Consider the following 17,500-nt stretch of genomic DNA (forward strand, 5'->3'; position numbering starts at 1 on the left):
CTCTCTCTCTCTCTCTCTCTCTCTCTCCGTGTTTTACTATCACTATCCTCCAATTCCCTTTTTTATTTCCCTCCATCTTTCCTCCATTCGTTTCTTTCTCAAGTTCAATCACTCTCCCTTCCTTCATTATTTTCTCGTATCCTCTCTCCTTCTCTTTTATGGCTCTCCTTGCTCACTTACATTCTCTCTCTTTCTAACTTCCTCCTATATTCCTTTTCTCCTTCCTTCCTCCTTTCCTTTTTTCCTTCCTATGCCCATGTCTCATTCTTCCTTCCTTCATTATTTTTTCTCATCCTTTCTCATTTTCTTGCATTCCTCTCCTAACTCATTTACCATCAGATAACTTCATACAACTTGAGACATTTGGCAGTAAAGAAGTTGCACGCAGGCTCCATTAAACGTAATTCATTTGCTACATTAGGTTTTCATTTAGCTTAAACAAAATCGTCTCGAGGCAAAATAAATAGAGATACCAATCCCCATCTTACGGGAAAAGGTAATCTGTTCAGGGTAGCACAGGAAATTAAATTTTTAGCGGAGGTAAATCCTTGTAGTTAAGCCGGTGAATTCGATCGTGATGAACCCATTTTGTGACTTACAATATTGTTTTTTTGTCCAGTGTAACACCAGGAAACTCTACTGGTCTGAGAAATGTTAGTTGTGTGAAGGTTGTAAACTGATTCAACATATCAGGCTTTCTGATGCGAGATAAATACATGGCTAGCTTCACACGATTTCATCATCTTAAAAAGAAATCCCGGCAATGAACAGCAAACACAACCTTGCTTAGCTGAGAGAAACCCTGGCGGTCATAAGGTCACTTCCACTTCGAGGATGTCACTTGTATTGTCTTTATGGTAGGCTATCTCCAGGAAATATGATTCGATTTAGGACAGCCTTGTCGAACTGGAGGGGTTAGAAATTTTTCCTTAAACCCCTTCAGTAACATTGATATTATTTCATCCTTACTACTTGCAGACGGTTTTATTCGGCTTAGGAGATTTTTCACTCTGGAAGGGCTTTGATACTGCCTTCATTAAACCCTGCACTACTAGGTGCTTTTTTAGGCTGGGTAAAATAATTGGGAAATAGTAAAAAAGAATGTGGGGTTACCAATTCACCACAAAGGGATACTCCAAATCTGGTAAAAACTTCTGGTATCAGCAAGAATATAGAAAAAATCACGCACTCGGGCTGAATGGAGTAAAAAGAAAACTATCCTGCTACCGTAGACGCACTATGGAATGTTATACTAATTTCAGACGATTTTTCTTTTCGTCTGAGAGAAATCCTGCCATTAAAATAAGTAAAACCAGACAATTTTCTTCACACTACAAAAATCCCAAGCGTCAGAATGTTAAAAACTGGGGCAAGGAAGAAACGAGAGAAGAGCAGTAATTAATGTCTTGCGCTCTTTATGCTTAATGTAAGTAACCTCTCATATGTCACGTTCTTTTCCAAGTTATATTAAAATGTCTTCCTCCGCGTCTCTCACTCTCACACGATCTTCCTCTCACGCCTAAATCCCCCTCACTTGTCTGCAGATCCCTCCTTCACTCCCTCTCCCTCCCTTCCTCCCTCTCTCCTACGCTTCCTCCCTCCCTCCCTCCCTCAATCCCTTCCTGCCTGCCCGCCTGCCTGTCTGCCTCCTCCAAGCTTCTCTCCTTCATTCATCTTCCTTCCCTTCCTCCTTCACTCTCTCTCTTGCCCCTTTTCTATTTTGATTTCTTCTCTGCTCCCCCCCCTCTCCCTCTCTCCCTCCCTCCCTCTGTCTGTCTGTCTCTGTCTCTGTCTGTCTGTCTGTCTGTCTGTCTCTCTCTCTCTCTCTCTCTCTCTCTCAGCCCCCTACCCTTCACCCTATACCCTCGGCCACAAGACCCGCCATTTAAATTCAATGTGTGATTAATGTCCTACCTTAAACTGCACTGTGGAGGATAGAAGGGGAGAGATGGGAAGGGAAGCGGGAATCGGAAGAAAAATTTAAGAAAGGAAAGCCGACGAGGAAAAAAAAAAAGAGATAGGAGCAGGGAAAAAAGAGGACTGGAAGGGAAGGGTTAAGATTGGAAAGAGAAGGAAGGAAAGGGATGGAAGAATAAAAGAGAGTGGAAGAACAGTAGGGGAAAAAGGTGAACAGAAGAGGAGGTTGAAAAAAAACAGTTGGAAAATAGGAAAAGTGGAGGGGAAAGGAGAAGAGAAGACGAGGAAAGGGAAGAACAGTAAGAGAAATAAAGGTGTAGGAAGAGGAAAGAGACACACACGCCGTCACGCCCGAAGCAATAGCAAACAATCCCAGAAATGCAATAACTCCCCTTTAAACCTGTTCCTGCCACCGCCACATGATATTATAATTCGGCTGATGATATTATAATTTGGCTGATAAGACACCTCTGTTAGCGAATTAATCGTTCACTGGCACACCCCTAAAAAGAAGAAGAAAAAATGCATCGAACTATTAAATGCTCTCTGAAACGTGGACGAAGCGTTGTGGTATAATATAGACAATTTTCTGAAGGCAATAGATATTATTCTTGGTATTTATTATTTTGAGGTACCAAGTTAATAGATCCATCTGTGTAGGTGTAATCTGTTCATAATCATAACCAGTGAACTTTGGCAGCACGATATTTTTTGAGGGTTGTACCAAGAATAAGATAAAAATGTGAAGAATATAAAAGTAATGGTTGTAAAAAGGCTAATGTTTCCTGTACGTGTTTCCTCTACCACTGTCCTTCCCGCAAGTATTTTATGTCTTCCCTCCTCTTGACTTTTTTACTCGCATGCCTCTTCTCCCTTCCCCTCCCAGTTCCCCTTTCCCTTCCTTCCTCTTTCCCTTTCCCTTCTCCTTCCCTGTTCCCTCCTTCCTTCCTTATCATTCCATCTTCTTTCTCTCTCTTTAGGCATCGAATTCTCTCCTCTTTTATTAGTCTTCTCTCTCTCTCTCTCTCTCTCTCTCTCTTTTCAACACCCTATTCTGATCCCTTCCCTTCCCTTAACGTAACCATACCACCTAAGCACATTTTCCTCTATCCTGCGACCTAAAGGCTTTCTCAACTCCACATCTTGCACCCGCCTCTTTATCTTTATTCTGTGCACCCTACTCACCCCTTATACTATTCTTATTGGTTCCACGCCTTCTGCCCTCACTCTACGTTTTTGGTACTCTAGCCATTCTCAATTCTCACATCCATATGCTACCGTGGCCATTAACACAACCTCATATATATAGTCCTTTTGCACCCTCTGATTTCAAGCCTTACAAAATGAATCACAATCTCACAACATCAACTTATGAGGAAGTATGAAAAAAATGGATCGTTTATTCAAAGTGTACGACGCATGGTAGATAGTACTGTCTTCAAAATACTGCAACATAATGAAATATATGTTTTAATAAAATATACTGAAGATGATTCTCACTACCAGTAATATTAAGGTTTCTGAGTAATGTCAGCAAAAAAAAAAAAAAAAAAAAAAAAAAAAAAAACGAGGTCCCTCTTTAAAAAAATCCGGGGTGTGCTGCCCCCCTGGTCCCCGTCTTTTGAGCCACTTTTTCATCGCCCAACCAATATCCTTCCCTTCAGACGGTGCTCTTCCTCTCCTTCAGTCCACCAGTCTTTCACCTCTCTACTTAAGTCTACCTTATATATTTTTCTCTCTCCTTTTAATAATTTATGTTTAATCTCTATACCTCTCTTTGCATCCTCTTATTTATTCATCTCCATCTTTTTTTTTTTTCGATATTTTCCTTCACTCCACTCCTTTTCACCTACTGAGTACTTCTTTATCGAATATTTTTTACTCTTCCATTCGTCTTACTTTCTTTTTCTCCCTTTTTTTACTCCTTTATTCTCTCTCTCTCTCTCTCTCTCTCTCTCTCTCTCTCTCTCACATCTCTACCCAATATCCTTCCCTATACACGATGCTTTTCCTCTCCACTCCAGCACTTTTTCATCTCTTCGCTTTTCTCAGCAACTTTTTTTTTTTTTTACCACCCTCTATATATTACTTTCCTTCTCAATCCTGCTGATTCTCATTTTTTTCTAAAGTTTTCATGCTCCTCCCAATCATTCTGGTCTACATTTCTTTCATTTTCCTTCCGTTTATTGATCTATCTTTTATTTAACTGTTTGTCTGACGTGTTTCTGTCCCTACTCAATAACGATCCCTCTTTCCACGACACTCTATCCCTCCATACATACATGCACACCTTATGTCTCAACCTCGTGCTCGGCCTCCCTCTTCTTCTCCTTCCAACACTTCACTCCCACAATTCTGTCTATGACCAAAAGTCCTAATCCGCCAAGGGATGGCCACAAACGAATCGCCTCCACTTCATTCGGTCCTCTGTCATCATGCTGTCCTATCTCCAGCTCATATCCTTCTCAATTATGTTCCTCTCCACCTCAATCCTCCATCTCATCGTCACTCTCAAAAATTCCCCTATAGTCTGTCCAATTTAACCTGGCGGGAATTTCTGCCATACTACTGCGTATTTCAAGTTTCTCAGTCAGTCAGACATACTACAGCTCTATATCCTCTCATAACACTTCTTCGTGACTAGCAGCATATTCTAGTGATAATCTATTGAAAAGCACAATATTCAGGAGGAAGTTGGTAATTTTAGGCCATGTCAAAGGGAACAGAGAATAGTTTTATTTACTCCTGACTTTCCCTCCTTCATTCATTTATCTTTCTTATCTCTGTTGGACACTCCTTTATCACTGGTTATAAATTTCACTTTTCTCCGTTTTTCCTTTCACCCGAACGTTTTTCATCTCTCTCTCTCTCTCTCTCTCTCTCTCTCTTTTCTCCCTCCCTCTCTCTCTCTCTCTTTTCTCCCTCCCTCTCTCTCTCTCTCTCTCTCTCTCTCTCTCTCTCTCTCTCTTATCTCACCATCCGACTCTGCTATCGTCCCTGCCCTCAGTAATCCCTCCAGCCCTCTCCTTCAGCCCTCTCATCCTTCTTAGTTCGGATATCTCTCTCCCTTCTCCTTTCTTATTCTCTCCTCCTCTCTTTTTCTTTGTCTTCTCCTCTTAGTTCAGATCTCTCTCTCTCTCTCTCTCTCTCTCATCTATCTATCTATCTATCTCCTCCCATCAACCCAGATATCTCCAGTCCTCTCCCTCGTCCCTTCCTCCCTTCCCCCTTCCTTCCTTCCTACTTTTCACTCTGCCCTAAGACAATGGACATCTTAATTTCCTGTTTTTACCTTCACGACATTTCATCAGCCAAGTGTGTAGTTCCTTCTCAGTTTGTCGCCCTGGTTTTAATAAGAAATTCTCATCTAATGTTCTATTAATACATTCTGCATTTAAGCCACATACTTTTTTCATCATATCCCATCATATTTTTTTCCTCAATACTCACTTGTTCATCCCCCCCCCCCTATATTAACAATTAGACAGAAAGCCAAAGGAACAGGAAGGATGTAACAATACCCTAATATAAATAATGAAGGCTGGGAAGATAATAAATTGAAATAAATAGAGACTGGGGAAAAATTAGTTACATATGAAGAACGACCAGGAAATACGAAAGAAACCAGAGAAGAATAAAATGATCTGACGAATAGGGATGAGCGAAAAAAAATGATGACAAAGTAAAGATGAATGACAAAAAAAAAATAAATAAATAAATAAAGACGCAAAACGTATGAAATGAAAAACACCGATCAAAACTGAGACTAAATAAAGTAAACAGAACAAGAACCAAACCTGAGAAGAAAACGTGACCCAAAATAAACGAGGATATGAAAAAGGAGGGCAAAATAAAAGACGAAACGAAAGGAAAAGTAAACGCAATACAAATCCGTAACAAAGCGAGTCATTAATCAGAGAATAAAGCTTTTAAGAAATCCAGGGAGACAAGGAGATAATGCACAAAAGAGCGGGAACTGAGGAGGATATGGTTTGGAAAAAGGAAGGAGTGAGATGAGGGAGGTATCGTTAGCATCAATATCATTACTGTCACCACCATCACCACCACCATCAGCATCACCATCATCATCATCATTTTCCATTATCATGAGAGGTGTGAACATATTAACAGAGAGTACAATAAACAAAAGATTTATATGATGAAGTAGGGAAATGGAAAGAGCAAAAACAGTAATCATAACAACTGCACAAAAACTATGAAATAATATATGCCAACAAAAAAACAAGAAAAACAATGAAAATACCAAACCTGGAGCTAAGAAAAGATTCATATAAAGAAATGCATTAATGAAAATAAAGTGACATGGAGTGAGGAAACAGAAAAGAGAGTGGACGAAGGAATGATGGAAAGCTGGTTAGGAAAGAAGGAAGCAGGAAAGAAGTGGTGAGAAGGAGAAGAAAGAGGGAGATAATGAAGGCAAGGAAGGAAAGAAAAAAGGAAGGCAGACAGGAAAGACTCGGGGTTTCAGAGGCAAGAGACAGAAATGAGGTCAGATATGGAATATTTACGTAGAAACAAGAAAAATAAGGGAAGAAAGGAAAGAAGGATGGTGGGAAAGAAGAAAGGATAGAAGGACGTAAGAATGGTAGAAAAGAAGGAAGGCAGGCAGGAAAGAAGGCAGGATTGAAGAAAGAGGGATTAACAAGAAAGGTGATCAAAAGAGTGAAAGAACAAGATGGAAGGAAGGAAATACAAGAGAACGAAAGTACAGCATGAATGAAAGGAAGGAAAGAGGGAAGGAAGGAGAGAATCGAGGTTGCTGGGGCCATAGAAGAGAACGAGGTCAGAAATGGAAAAGAAAGTAGTGTGGGAGGAAGTGTGGCAGAAAGGCATCAATTTACCTTTGAGTCCTGTGGCGGGGTGGGGGGTCGATGCCCCCTCCTAGGACCTCAAGGGACCACCTGTGTTCTCTCTCTCTCGCTTCTTTGTTACCTGTGTGGATAGGACAAGGGCCGCTTTGGGTAAAAGAGATAGGAGAATAAGATTGGAGTGAAACCAGAACAGCAGGATTGGATGAGAGGAGGCAACGAGGGCAAAATGAATAGAGAGACCAGGAAGATGAGATGTGAGTGATAGGGCGAAAGTGGGTCAGGACAGGAAGGGGGAGAAAAAGAGAGGGATGGAGTGTGAGAGGATAATAAAGTAATATATTTGTACAAGAGTAATAACAATAAATGCTAAATGAAAATCTTAATACAACAATCGTCGAAACACAGTCATGGCAGCAGCATCCTTACATGTGGTTGCTCACTGGAAGTAAATGAAATAAATAAATAAATAAATATATATATATATATATATATATATATATATATATATATATATATATATATATATATATATATATATATATATATATATATATATATATATATATATATATATATATATATATATATATATATATATATATATATATATATATATATATAAGGAAAAGACTGCCAGGCACACAACACAAGGGAAAACAGACAGACTGAGGAAGCAAAATAAATCGAGTAAGACAGACAGAGTGGGATACAAAAAAGTTGTGGCAGCGTCTCAGGAGCTAAGGTGCCAGTCAAGCTTGTTACTCTGGGGAGAAAGGTAACGCCACTGAGCTAGCTCTCTCTCTCTCCCTCTCTCGTATATATATATATATATATATATATATATATATATATATAGAGAGAGAGAGAGAGAGAGAGAGAGAGATTGTCTTATATTTCTATTATTCTTTTCTTATCCTTTTAATATCTGATTTCTGTTATCTTCATTCCATGCTATACTCTTCCTCCCTTTTAATTTTCCGTTTCTTCTCTTAACTTTTCTGGCTTTTGTGGTTGGAATTTTCTTCTTCTTTTCTTCTCATTTATCTCTGCTCTTTTGTTATCTCTTCTTGTCATGCCCTTTACACTTATTTCCTCCTTTTCCTTTCCCCTTCTCCTACTTTAACCTTTACTTCCTTCGGATTCTGTAGTATTACTTTCCTTTTATCAGCTCCAATTTATGCCACTGCCTTTCCTTTCCTTTCCTAATTTCACCTTCCTTTCCCTCTGATTTAAATGGTATTAAAATTCTTCTCTAGTTCCACATTTTCCTGTTTTCTTGGGATATTTTCTTTATCATGTCAAGCCTTGTACTCAGGGGAGAAGCATAGAGCCAGCGAGCTCTTATTCTAAAAATTCAGTTTCTCTTTTATCTTATTTGTGTGTGTGTGTGTGTGTGTGTGTGTGTGTGTGTGTGTGTGTGTGTGTGTGTGTGTGTGTGTGTGTGTGTGTGTGTGTGTGTGTGTGTGTGTGTGTGTGTGTGTGTGTGTGTGTGTGTGTGTGTGTGTGTGTGTGTGTGTGTGTGTGTGTGTGTGTGTGCGCGCGCGCTTATTTTTTTTGCCGTCTCCTTCCTTTTGTTTCTTTTTTTTTTCGCTTTTATTCTTTACCCATTTTCTCACTTTTTTCTTTCTCGTCCTTTAATTATATTTTTCATTTTTCATCCTTTTACTTTTTTTTCGCCTATTGCTTTTATTCTTTACCAACTGTCTCACTGTTATCCTTTGGTCTTTTGTTTTTTTCTTTTTATTACTGGGTTTCCGTTTTTTTTTCTTCTTTCTGGAATCTGTTAATATATCTAGGTTATTTCTGGGATGTAATATTCTGACGCCCGTTGGTCTATACTAACTTTTACCTGGCCTCAAATTGTCACCTCTCCGTCTTGTATGTTGAGTTACGACACTGGATTACCTCTAGATTATGATGCTAGTCACGAAGAAGTTCAGGAATTGATGTCATGCAGTAGTACCGTCCTTTTCTTCCATCAAGTTATGTGAAATAAAGCTCAAGAAAAGGGTCTTGGTCAGGTTAGGGGTTTATATCAGACGGCGGGTTGGGGTTTACTGCTCACATGACGCCACTCAGGAAAGTACGACTGGTCATCTTCACCTAAATTTCGTAACTGAATAGCCTAACCCTGGAGCCCTACGCTCTTGTCGAGGAGAAAACAAAGGATTGGATGACTGACCTCCCCTCCACACTCTCTCTCTCTCTCTCTCTCTCTCTCTCTCTCTCTCTCTCCTATTTCTTGTCCTATCTATCTCTCCCATTATCTCTTGCGTTCTCTCCTTCTTTCTCTTTCTCCACTTTCCTCTCCCTTTTTATCTCCTTGTAAACCTCATCTCCTTTTTTATGGTCTGTTCTTTGCGATCGTTTACTTACTCTCTCGGGACCAGCTTTCTTTCTCTCTCTCTCTCTCTCTCTCTCTCTCTTCCTATTTTTCTCTGACTGCCTTTCATCTCTCTCTCTCTCTCTCTCTCTCTCTCTCTCTCTCTCATGTATATACAATACACAGATATTAAACAGTATATGCAAAGTTTGTATATGTTTGTAAGTATGTATTTTTTCATGTAAATATCTGCCTATTAAAATATCTCTATCCATCTATCCACCTCTCCCCACCAACCAATTTGTCTATATATCTATCTTTATGTCTGCCTGTCTATCTGTCTGTCTATTTATCTCTTCATTCCATTTATCCACCTCTCCCTACCAACCCATTTTTGTCTATATATGTATCTATCTTTATCTCTGCCTGTCTATCTAACTGTCTATTTCTCTCTTCATTTATCCAGCTATCCGTATCTCTCTCTCTCTCTCTCTCTCTCTCTCTCTCTCTCTCTCTCTCTCTCTCTCTCTCGTATTTCCCAAGATCTGAATCTCTTCTTTCCTGCAGTTCAGTCTCCATCTTAAACTTTTCTGACCTTAAGTTTGTTATATTGTCTGAAGAGGCTGACCGAGAGCACGAAAGTGAGCAAGTATATGGTGAGGTTGGGAGAGACAGCGAGAGAGAGAGAGAGAGAGAGAGATGAACAGGCAGTCAGATTAGGCAAAGAGGTAGGTAGATGGTTAGAAAGATGCACAGACAGACAGACAGACATAGATAAAAGTCAAATTGAATAATACAGCAACAACGACACTCTGAAACATACAAGCAAGTAAACAAAGACATATAGTTGTACAGACTGACAGACACAGATAGACAGACACATAGTTGGATGGATAGACACAGGCAAAACAGGTCATCTCTGCAATTCATCTTTTACATCAAACCAAAAACGTCCCCATCTTTTACCCTCTCAAACACGGACGCGCCTACACCCGTGATTCGATTACCGGCTGCAAATTTTCCCTGGCTATGCAGCACAAAGGTATTAGCCTGCTCTTCGTGATGGCAGCTTTCTGTGTTTAATTTTCGGACACAAGACGATTTTATTAAGCCGGTAAACCTCTCCTAGTGAAGTTGGAAACCGCTTTAAATTCGGTGCCGTACTGAGTTTATTCTTGCTACCTCCAAACGATTCTTTTCCACCTTAGCGAGGACCTTCGGTATTCAAGGGGTCAGTGAAATTGATATCTAACCTCTTTAAAACAAGTTTCCTCTAACTGGCAAAGATCTCTGACCCCTGTTTGCTCGGTTGGTGGCTAAGTGTAGTCAGACTGGAGAACTGATTTTACTAATAGTTAGGAGGCTCATTCTTTTTGGTATCTAAGGCTAACTGAATTTATACATGCACAATTTAGTATTAAGCTGTGTCAGTAGACCAGTTTCCTCAGATGAAAACACACGAACTACAGCTCGAACAGCTTTCATAGCCCATAAAAAATGTCTGGATGTAGCAAGAAGGAAAAGGGGGAAAAAAGGACTGAGGGGAATAAGAGCAGTCGCCATTAAGTCCTGCAGTATAACGCCAACTTGTAATTTTATGCCTGCTACCTACAGACGACCGCACTTAGCTTACTGAATAACACAAAACCACAAGAAAGAATAATCAGATCGTCCGTAAAATCATTTACGCTTTCCAAATACTGAAGGAAAGTCAACATATAATTTTCTTTTCATGGCCAGTTTATGAATATCTTTAACAACACAATATTTGTTACAGTACTCATTTGTCTTCCGCGGATATTTGCGCATGTATGAAAACGGCTAAAACTGACTTTCACATCCACTTCCAAAACCATAAAAGTTTTTATTTTTGAGTCACCCGGTATTGTTTAAAAAATTCTTTCACTGTCCACTACCTGTACATGAAAGGCGGGGCAAAGACAAAAGTGAGAACGGCGCCATTTTTTTGGAGCTGGGGTAGGGGAGGGGGAACAAGAAATGGAGAGAAGGGGAAGGGGAAGAGGTAGAGGAGAGGGAGGAAAGAGAGAGAGGGGAGGAAGAAGTGCTTTCAACATGAGAATCAATGTCAGCACTAAAAACCACCCATCAGCACAGATTCGAATTCCTAAAAATTATCATCATCATCAATACCCCATTCTCACTACCAAAACTCAGTAGGGCTGGCTCCAAACACATGAAATTAGGGAAAACACCAAAGTACGGTTGTCATCAGTGTAATAACCTACACTGTGCACACTAACATGTAACACTTAATAGCATAGGTAAACTTTACAATCCATATCTCACTCTGATAGAACAGATGTCGAGTTACTTTCTAAACTTTAACTAATAATATTGTACGCATCCATATACTGCATGTAAAAAAGTACACTCTTCAGAACTTGAAACAGTGCACTTTTATTTACACTCTCCTGCGACAAAAGTATCTAACAGTCTACCTTCCCCCGTACTTGCCCTTCTTTCCTTTCCTTACGACTTGCAGTGGCTAATACACAAGGGGGTAAGAAAAGAGAAAAACAGTGGACGAAGAAAGGAACAGGCAGGAACAAAATGAGATAATTAGGAGAAGAAAGAAAAAACTTGAAGGAAGACAAGAGAACAGTAACCCCCCCCCCCAAAAAAAAAAGGGTGAAAAATAAAACTTTTTAATCCAATAGCGAAATACGATGCCGATGTTTTCTTTGTGTTTCTTATTTACGACACTTTGTTCTTCTCCTCAAGGCGGGATATACAACGACCTGTTAATATTTTATACTGTAGTTTGCTCTTTTTGGGGGGGCTTAGTACTCGGTGCTCCAGTGCTTGTAACTTCGATAAATATGTTAATGTCTGCCTTCCTTTATAATTACGATACTAACATTTACAATAATAAAAAAAAAACGTTGCTTACGATACTGTGTTTCTCTATTTACGACCCAATCAACAACCAAAAAGTTACTCAGAGACAGAAGTTAGTATTTACTGGGACTTACTAACCCACTTTGCATATAAACTTGAGAGGAAGAAACTGGTGAAACACGCTGGTTCCATCCTAAGAAAGTGTTGTGTAATAAAATGCCAACTCACATATTCGTATTTTTTTGTTTTAATTTCTGCAATTCATCATTCATCCAAAATGCCCTCTCACCCAATGCATTTTTTTTTTTTAAGTAGACGTGTAGTTTAATTCAACTCCTTTCCTTTCCCCACTTTTCTATCCCTTCTCGGTATCTTTCATATCCTTACCATTTTTCCCTCTTCACAGTCTCAACTAGTCTACCTCCTAATCTCTTTACTACTAAATCACTTTATCTTTCCTTCCTTTCTCCTCCTCTTTATCCCTCTCTCATCTTTTCTTTCTTTACTAACCAAAATTTACTCTATTCTCTCACTTAATTCCCCTTTCTGCCGTTATCCTTTTCATTTTAGCTCTCCTTTCCTTTCACAACTTCTTTATCCCCTCTTTCTCTCTTCCTGCTCCTCCCCTTCTTCTTGCCCTAACTCCTGATCTTCTTCTCGTGTTTTCCTTTGTTCCCCTTTCCTTTCCCACTTTTCTGTCCCCTCTCTCATCCTCTTCCTCCTCTCTCCTATCCACCACTTATCCTCTTCTCTCTCTCTCCCTCTTCCTCTTCCTCCCCTTCCCCTTCCCGCTTTTTCTCCGTTCCAAATCCGCTTTTACAGTTGTCAGCTTCTACTCACTTATTTCCAATTCCTGCGTCTCTCCTCATTTCCATTTCCATTCACTCTCTCCGTCTCTGTCAGTCTCTCACTCTCCGTCTGCATACCTGAAATACTTACTGCCGTTCTCATGATTCACACTTTAATTTCCAAAACTGTTCTTTTTTCCTTGACTTTCTTCTTTCTTTTCATCCAGTTTTTAAATTCTTCCCTACTGCGTCACGCACATGTACACATGTACATTCGCATACGCACGTACTACTTTACACTGTTATCCCGTCACACTTCACTCCAACGCCACACTTTACAACACACCACACACAAAACTGATACAGGCACACCTCACACGGTTACACCATACACGACCATACACTGCTATATAATGCCACAACTCACACTGCCACGCCTCACACTACCATACATTGCCACCACACACACACTACTACTGTATGCTTCCACATCTCATGCACACCACACACTACTGTACACAGCCACACATCACACTGCCACACCACACACCATTTCATCTCACCCTCTGCCACACCACACACTACTTCTATATATATTTCATCATCCCACAGTACCACACCGCACACTACTATATACTGCCACACTTCACACTGCCACTTAAGGAACAACCACACAAACTGCCACACCCCTCTTCCGCTAATGCACACAGACATTCCCACCACTATACTTGCCTACCCAATCTTCCTTATTCCCTCTCACTTCCATCCTACTCCATCTTCATTCCTTCCTTCCTCCTCTCCATTCTAGCATTCTAATCTCCTCTCCTGCATCGTTCTCCTCGCCCATCTACGAAATTACACCAGCTAGACATACTCGAGGATAATGTAATCACACAGAGCGAAATCTCAGAGCCCAGGTTCTTTTCATATTAAGGCGTGAAGTCAATGGTGGTGCGGCTGTAATTGCCGTCCAGATCTTCATACAATTCTGGATTAGTCTCGGGCATTTAAGCTGAACTACTATTGCAGAATATGTTTAATATCTTAAGAACAGTCTAATCCTATGGCATAAGGCTTGCTTTTTTTATATAAAAGGAAACAGCTAAAAGGTCACAGCTTGCAAGATGTCCTCTTTCGAAAGAAAGCTGAGGAAATGAAAGTCAAAATCAAGATTCGTGTAACCAGAGATGGACAAAAACGAGGAGAATGTTTGTGTGACTCGCGGGGTGCAAAGTGACCGTCGTAATGGGAGAGGGATGTAAGAAGAATACTCAAAGCAGCGGTTAAGAGACTAGTTGAAAAAAACGAAAAGAAAAGTTGGAACACTGCAGCGATGATGATGTTACAATACTTCAAATGGGGAATGCTGAAACTAATACTCTTTTTCTTCCAATAATTACGATTTGAAATATAAGTGTAATATAGAAAATACATTATCATTTTTACAATGCAATTCATGTATTCATTCTGATAGCATAATGCCTCTAAATCTTTTCTTATGCGTCTTATAGATAGCTGGAGAGGTCCCATGGACAAAAGAGTAAGCCTCCTGTATTATATTATCATGTTCCCATAACTTTCCTGATTAAGGAATAAGTTTTCTTATTAAGGCCAGATTACCTAGGAGGGACCGCAGGCTATAATTACGTGATGGGAATGTGTTTGTAACTTTCTGTTATTACATTAATTAGTTCTGGTTTATATGTCTGCGTAATGCTATGTATGCATTAATAAGTATTTGACTAGCATATTTTCAGTTCTCAATGTGGTGGCAAACATCGCCCACTTAATTTATTTAGTGCTGCCTACGTCCTCCTTTCCCATTATCATTCTCAATCTGAGTCTCTCCTCTTCCCCTGCTTCTCTTATCCTTCCTGTCATCTGTTATTACTCTTCTGTCCATATCAAGTGGTTTTTAAAAGTGAGTCACAAGCCTAATGGTTTCATGTAACCCAGGAAACAATTTACAAAGTTAGGTGGTAACCATATAACTGAATAACTGGGGTGATAAGGAGCCTACTGTGTTGTTCCTGTTAACAGGATGGAGACAAGCAAATGCGGTGTACATCCTGGAACCGAACCTCCACGCTCTTCCCCGCCCCTTGCTGTAGCGAAACGCCATGGGCAGTTGCTATGTTACTTGCCTGTGGTTGTTGGGTTTGCTCGGCCACACATAACGGGGTTATTCAACAACATCTAATTAAATTCAAATTTTCATTCCTTTTTACTCGCATTATCGCGTGGACGTCTACATTTACATTACTGCTTTATCTAGACTATTTCACTCAGCTTAATAGAAAACTTGAGAAATGAAAGGTTAATGGAACTTATATCGAACCCATTAAGAGGAAAAAGTCTCTCTCTCTCTCTCTCTCTCTCTCTGTTGACTCTTTACAGCACTCCTATTCTCCTCTCTCTTACTTCTTGACCTCTCATCCATAACACACCTCTAGTCCATAACTCTCTTTCCTTTCGTTTCCTCAAAGTCATTTCCAACTTCTGCTATTTTTCCTTTTATTTATTTATTTTTCCGGTTTCACTTATTCTCTTTCAGTAACTCGGTTCTGTTATTCATTCCCCTCTACAGTCTCTCTCTCTCTCTCTCTCCGGTCGCTGCCACATCCCTTTCCTCTTCTCATTTTCCTCCCACACCCTTCTCCTTGCCCCATATTTCTTGCCACCCTCCCTCCGCCATGCACGCACCGCTCTCTCTCTCTCTCTCTCTCTCTCTCTCTCTCTCTCCGCCCCACCCAAGTGTCAGCTGGGCTTCCTGTGTGGCTGTTCTGTCGGAAATGCTGTTTTACCCACCCACACTTTTACAACAACAGCTTACACATTTTAGTATTTGCCATCTCTCTCTCTCTCTCTCTCTCTCTCTCTCTCTCTCTTTCTCTAACTTTTCTCACGTCCCTCTCTGTGCTATCGTGTTTTACAGCACTTCGCTTTTAACCTTCCAAGTTCCCTATTTTTTTACAACCTCTCTCTCTCTCTCTCTCTTTCTCTCTCTCTCTCTCTCTCTCTCTCTCTCTCTCTCCCAACCACACTTAACCTCACACATTCTTAGTTAGTTTCTCTTTGTCCTTTTCATGCCAGCTCTGTCTCTGCCTCTCACTGTCTCTCTCCTTTGTTCCTTTTGCCACTCACCCTGGTATTTCTGTTTCGCTGCGTTTGTATGTACGTCTGATTGACCTGTGTGTGTGTGTGTGTGTGTGTGTGTGTGTGTGTGTGTGTGTGTGTGTGTGTGTGTGTGTGTGTGTGTGTGTTCGTCTGTGTCTGTGTCTGTCTGTCTGTCTATGTATGTATGTGCATATGTCTCGCTCTCTTTCACACACACACACACACACACTTCCCATTTCTGTTATCCAAACGTTCCTTTTAACATTTCTCTCTCTCTCTCTCTCTCTCTCTCTCTCTCTCTCTCTCTCTCTCTGACAGCTTTATTTGGCGTATTTTCTGGTTTGCCTCAATTTTGCTTCTGCTTGCCTGCCACAATTTCGCTCCTACATTCTTTTTTTATCTGACATTCATTCCCTTCGGTTTTCATGAGCTGTACTTTAGATTTGGAAAAGTATTGGAATTCTGGATATGTTTAAATTCACCCTTTATCTTGATCCTAACAATTTATTATAAAATGGCTGAAATAAAAAGACGATGACGACGACGACGATGCTGATGATGGTGATGATGATGTGTGTAAAAATGTATACATACTCATATATGAATGAAAATATAGTATGTATTTATCTATGTATGCAAGTCCGTCTGTCTCGTTTCTCAGTAAAATGGGTGATTATAACAGCAGAGAGATATACATATAATAAATAATTAAATGAATAAATAAGAAAAATTCAGAGATACTAAAGTGAATAATTAATTTAAAAATATATAAATAAACAGTCCGACAGAGACAGAGAGGAAGACACTGTAAGTAGGCAGAGAGAGAGAGAGAGAGAGAGAGAGAATTATGACGAGGTGAGGGACTGTCTCGCACAAGAACTACTCCGGATAATTTGATTCAGTGTTCATTTTCAGTCGCATCCTAATTAACTCTCTCTCTCTCTCTCTCTCTCTCATGACAATAATGAAAATTTGCATCCACCCCCATTTCCACCTACATACACACGCACTAACAATCACACTTATACTCTCTCTCTCTCTCTCTCTCTTTCACACACACACACACACACACACACACACACACACACACACACACACACACACACAATCAATACACCCACTCACACTGGCACCCACTCTCACACTTACCTATCTCCCCCCCCCTCCCTCCCTCCCTCTCTCTCTCTCTCTCTCTCTCTCTCTCTCTCCCTCTCACCCACCAGTGCCAGAAATTCCCGGTATGCACTGGACTTTTCTCTTTAATACAATTTTAGCCCCAGCGCTTTGCATATTACAGCCATTCCTTTCCTCTTGGCTCAATTGTCTTCTTCTCGTTTTCTCGTGCACCATTTTTATCGCGTTTATGCTCTTAATTTTCTCCCTTACGTACCGAGATACTGATTAATTTTTTTCTCGCTACTTATCGCCATTATAGTTTAACTCATACCTAAATATCTTTATTATGGCTTACCTGGATGTACTTAGGCAATATTTCTTAACTTTTTGGTAAAAATATTTCCTTCTGTATGAGGTGCCTTCTGGTCATCAAGTGGTGTTATGGAAAGGATGTGGAGAATTACTATTGTCTTTTTCTGTCTCTTACGTACGTGAAATAGGCTGTAAAACGACGAACAACTGGGCCAAGTTAAGGTGAAGAAACTATA

This window comes from Coenobita brevimanus, chromosome 96, assembly GCF_032717465.1.
Source record: "Coenobita brevimanus isolate Jiangsu-jjx chromosome 96, ASM3271746v2, whole genome shotgun sequence".
Classification (NCBI taxonomy): domain Eukaryota; kingdom Metazoa; phylum Arthropoda; class Malacostraca; order Decapoda; family Coenobitidae; genus Coenobita; species Coenobita brevimanus.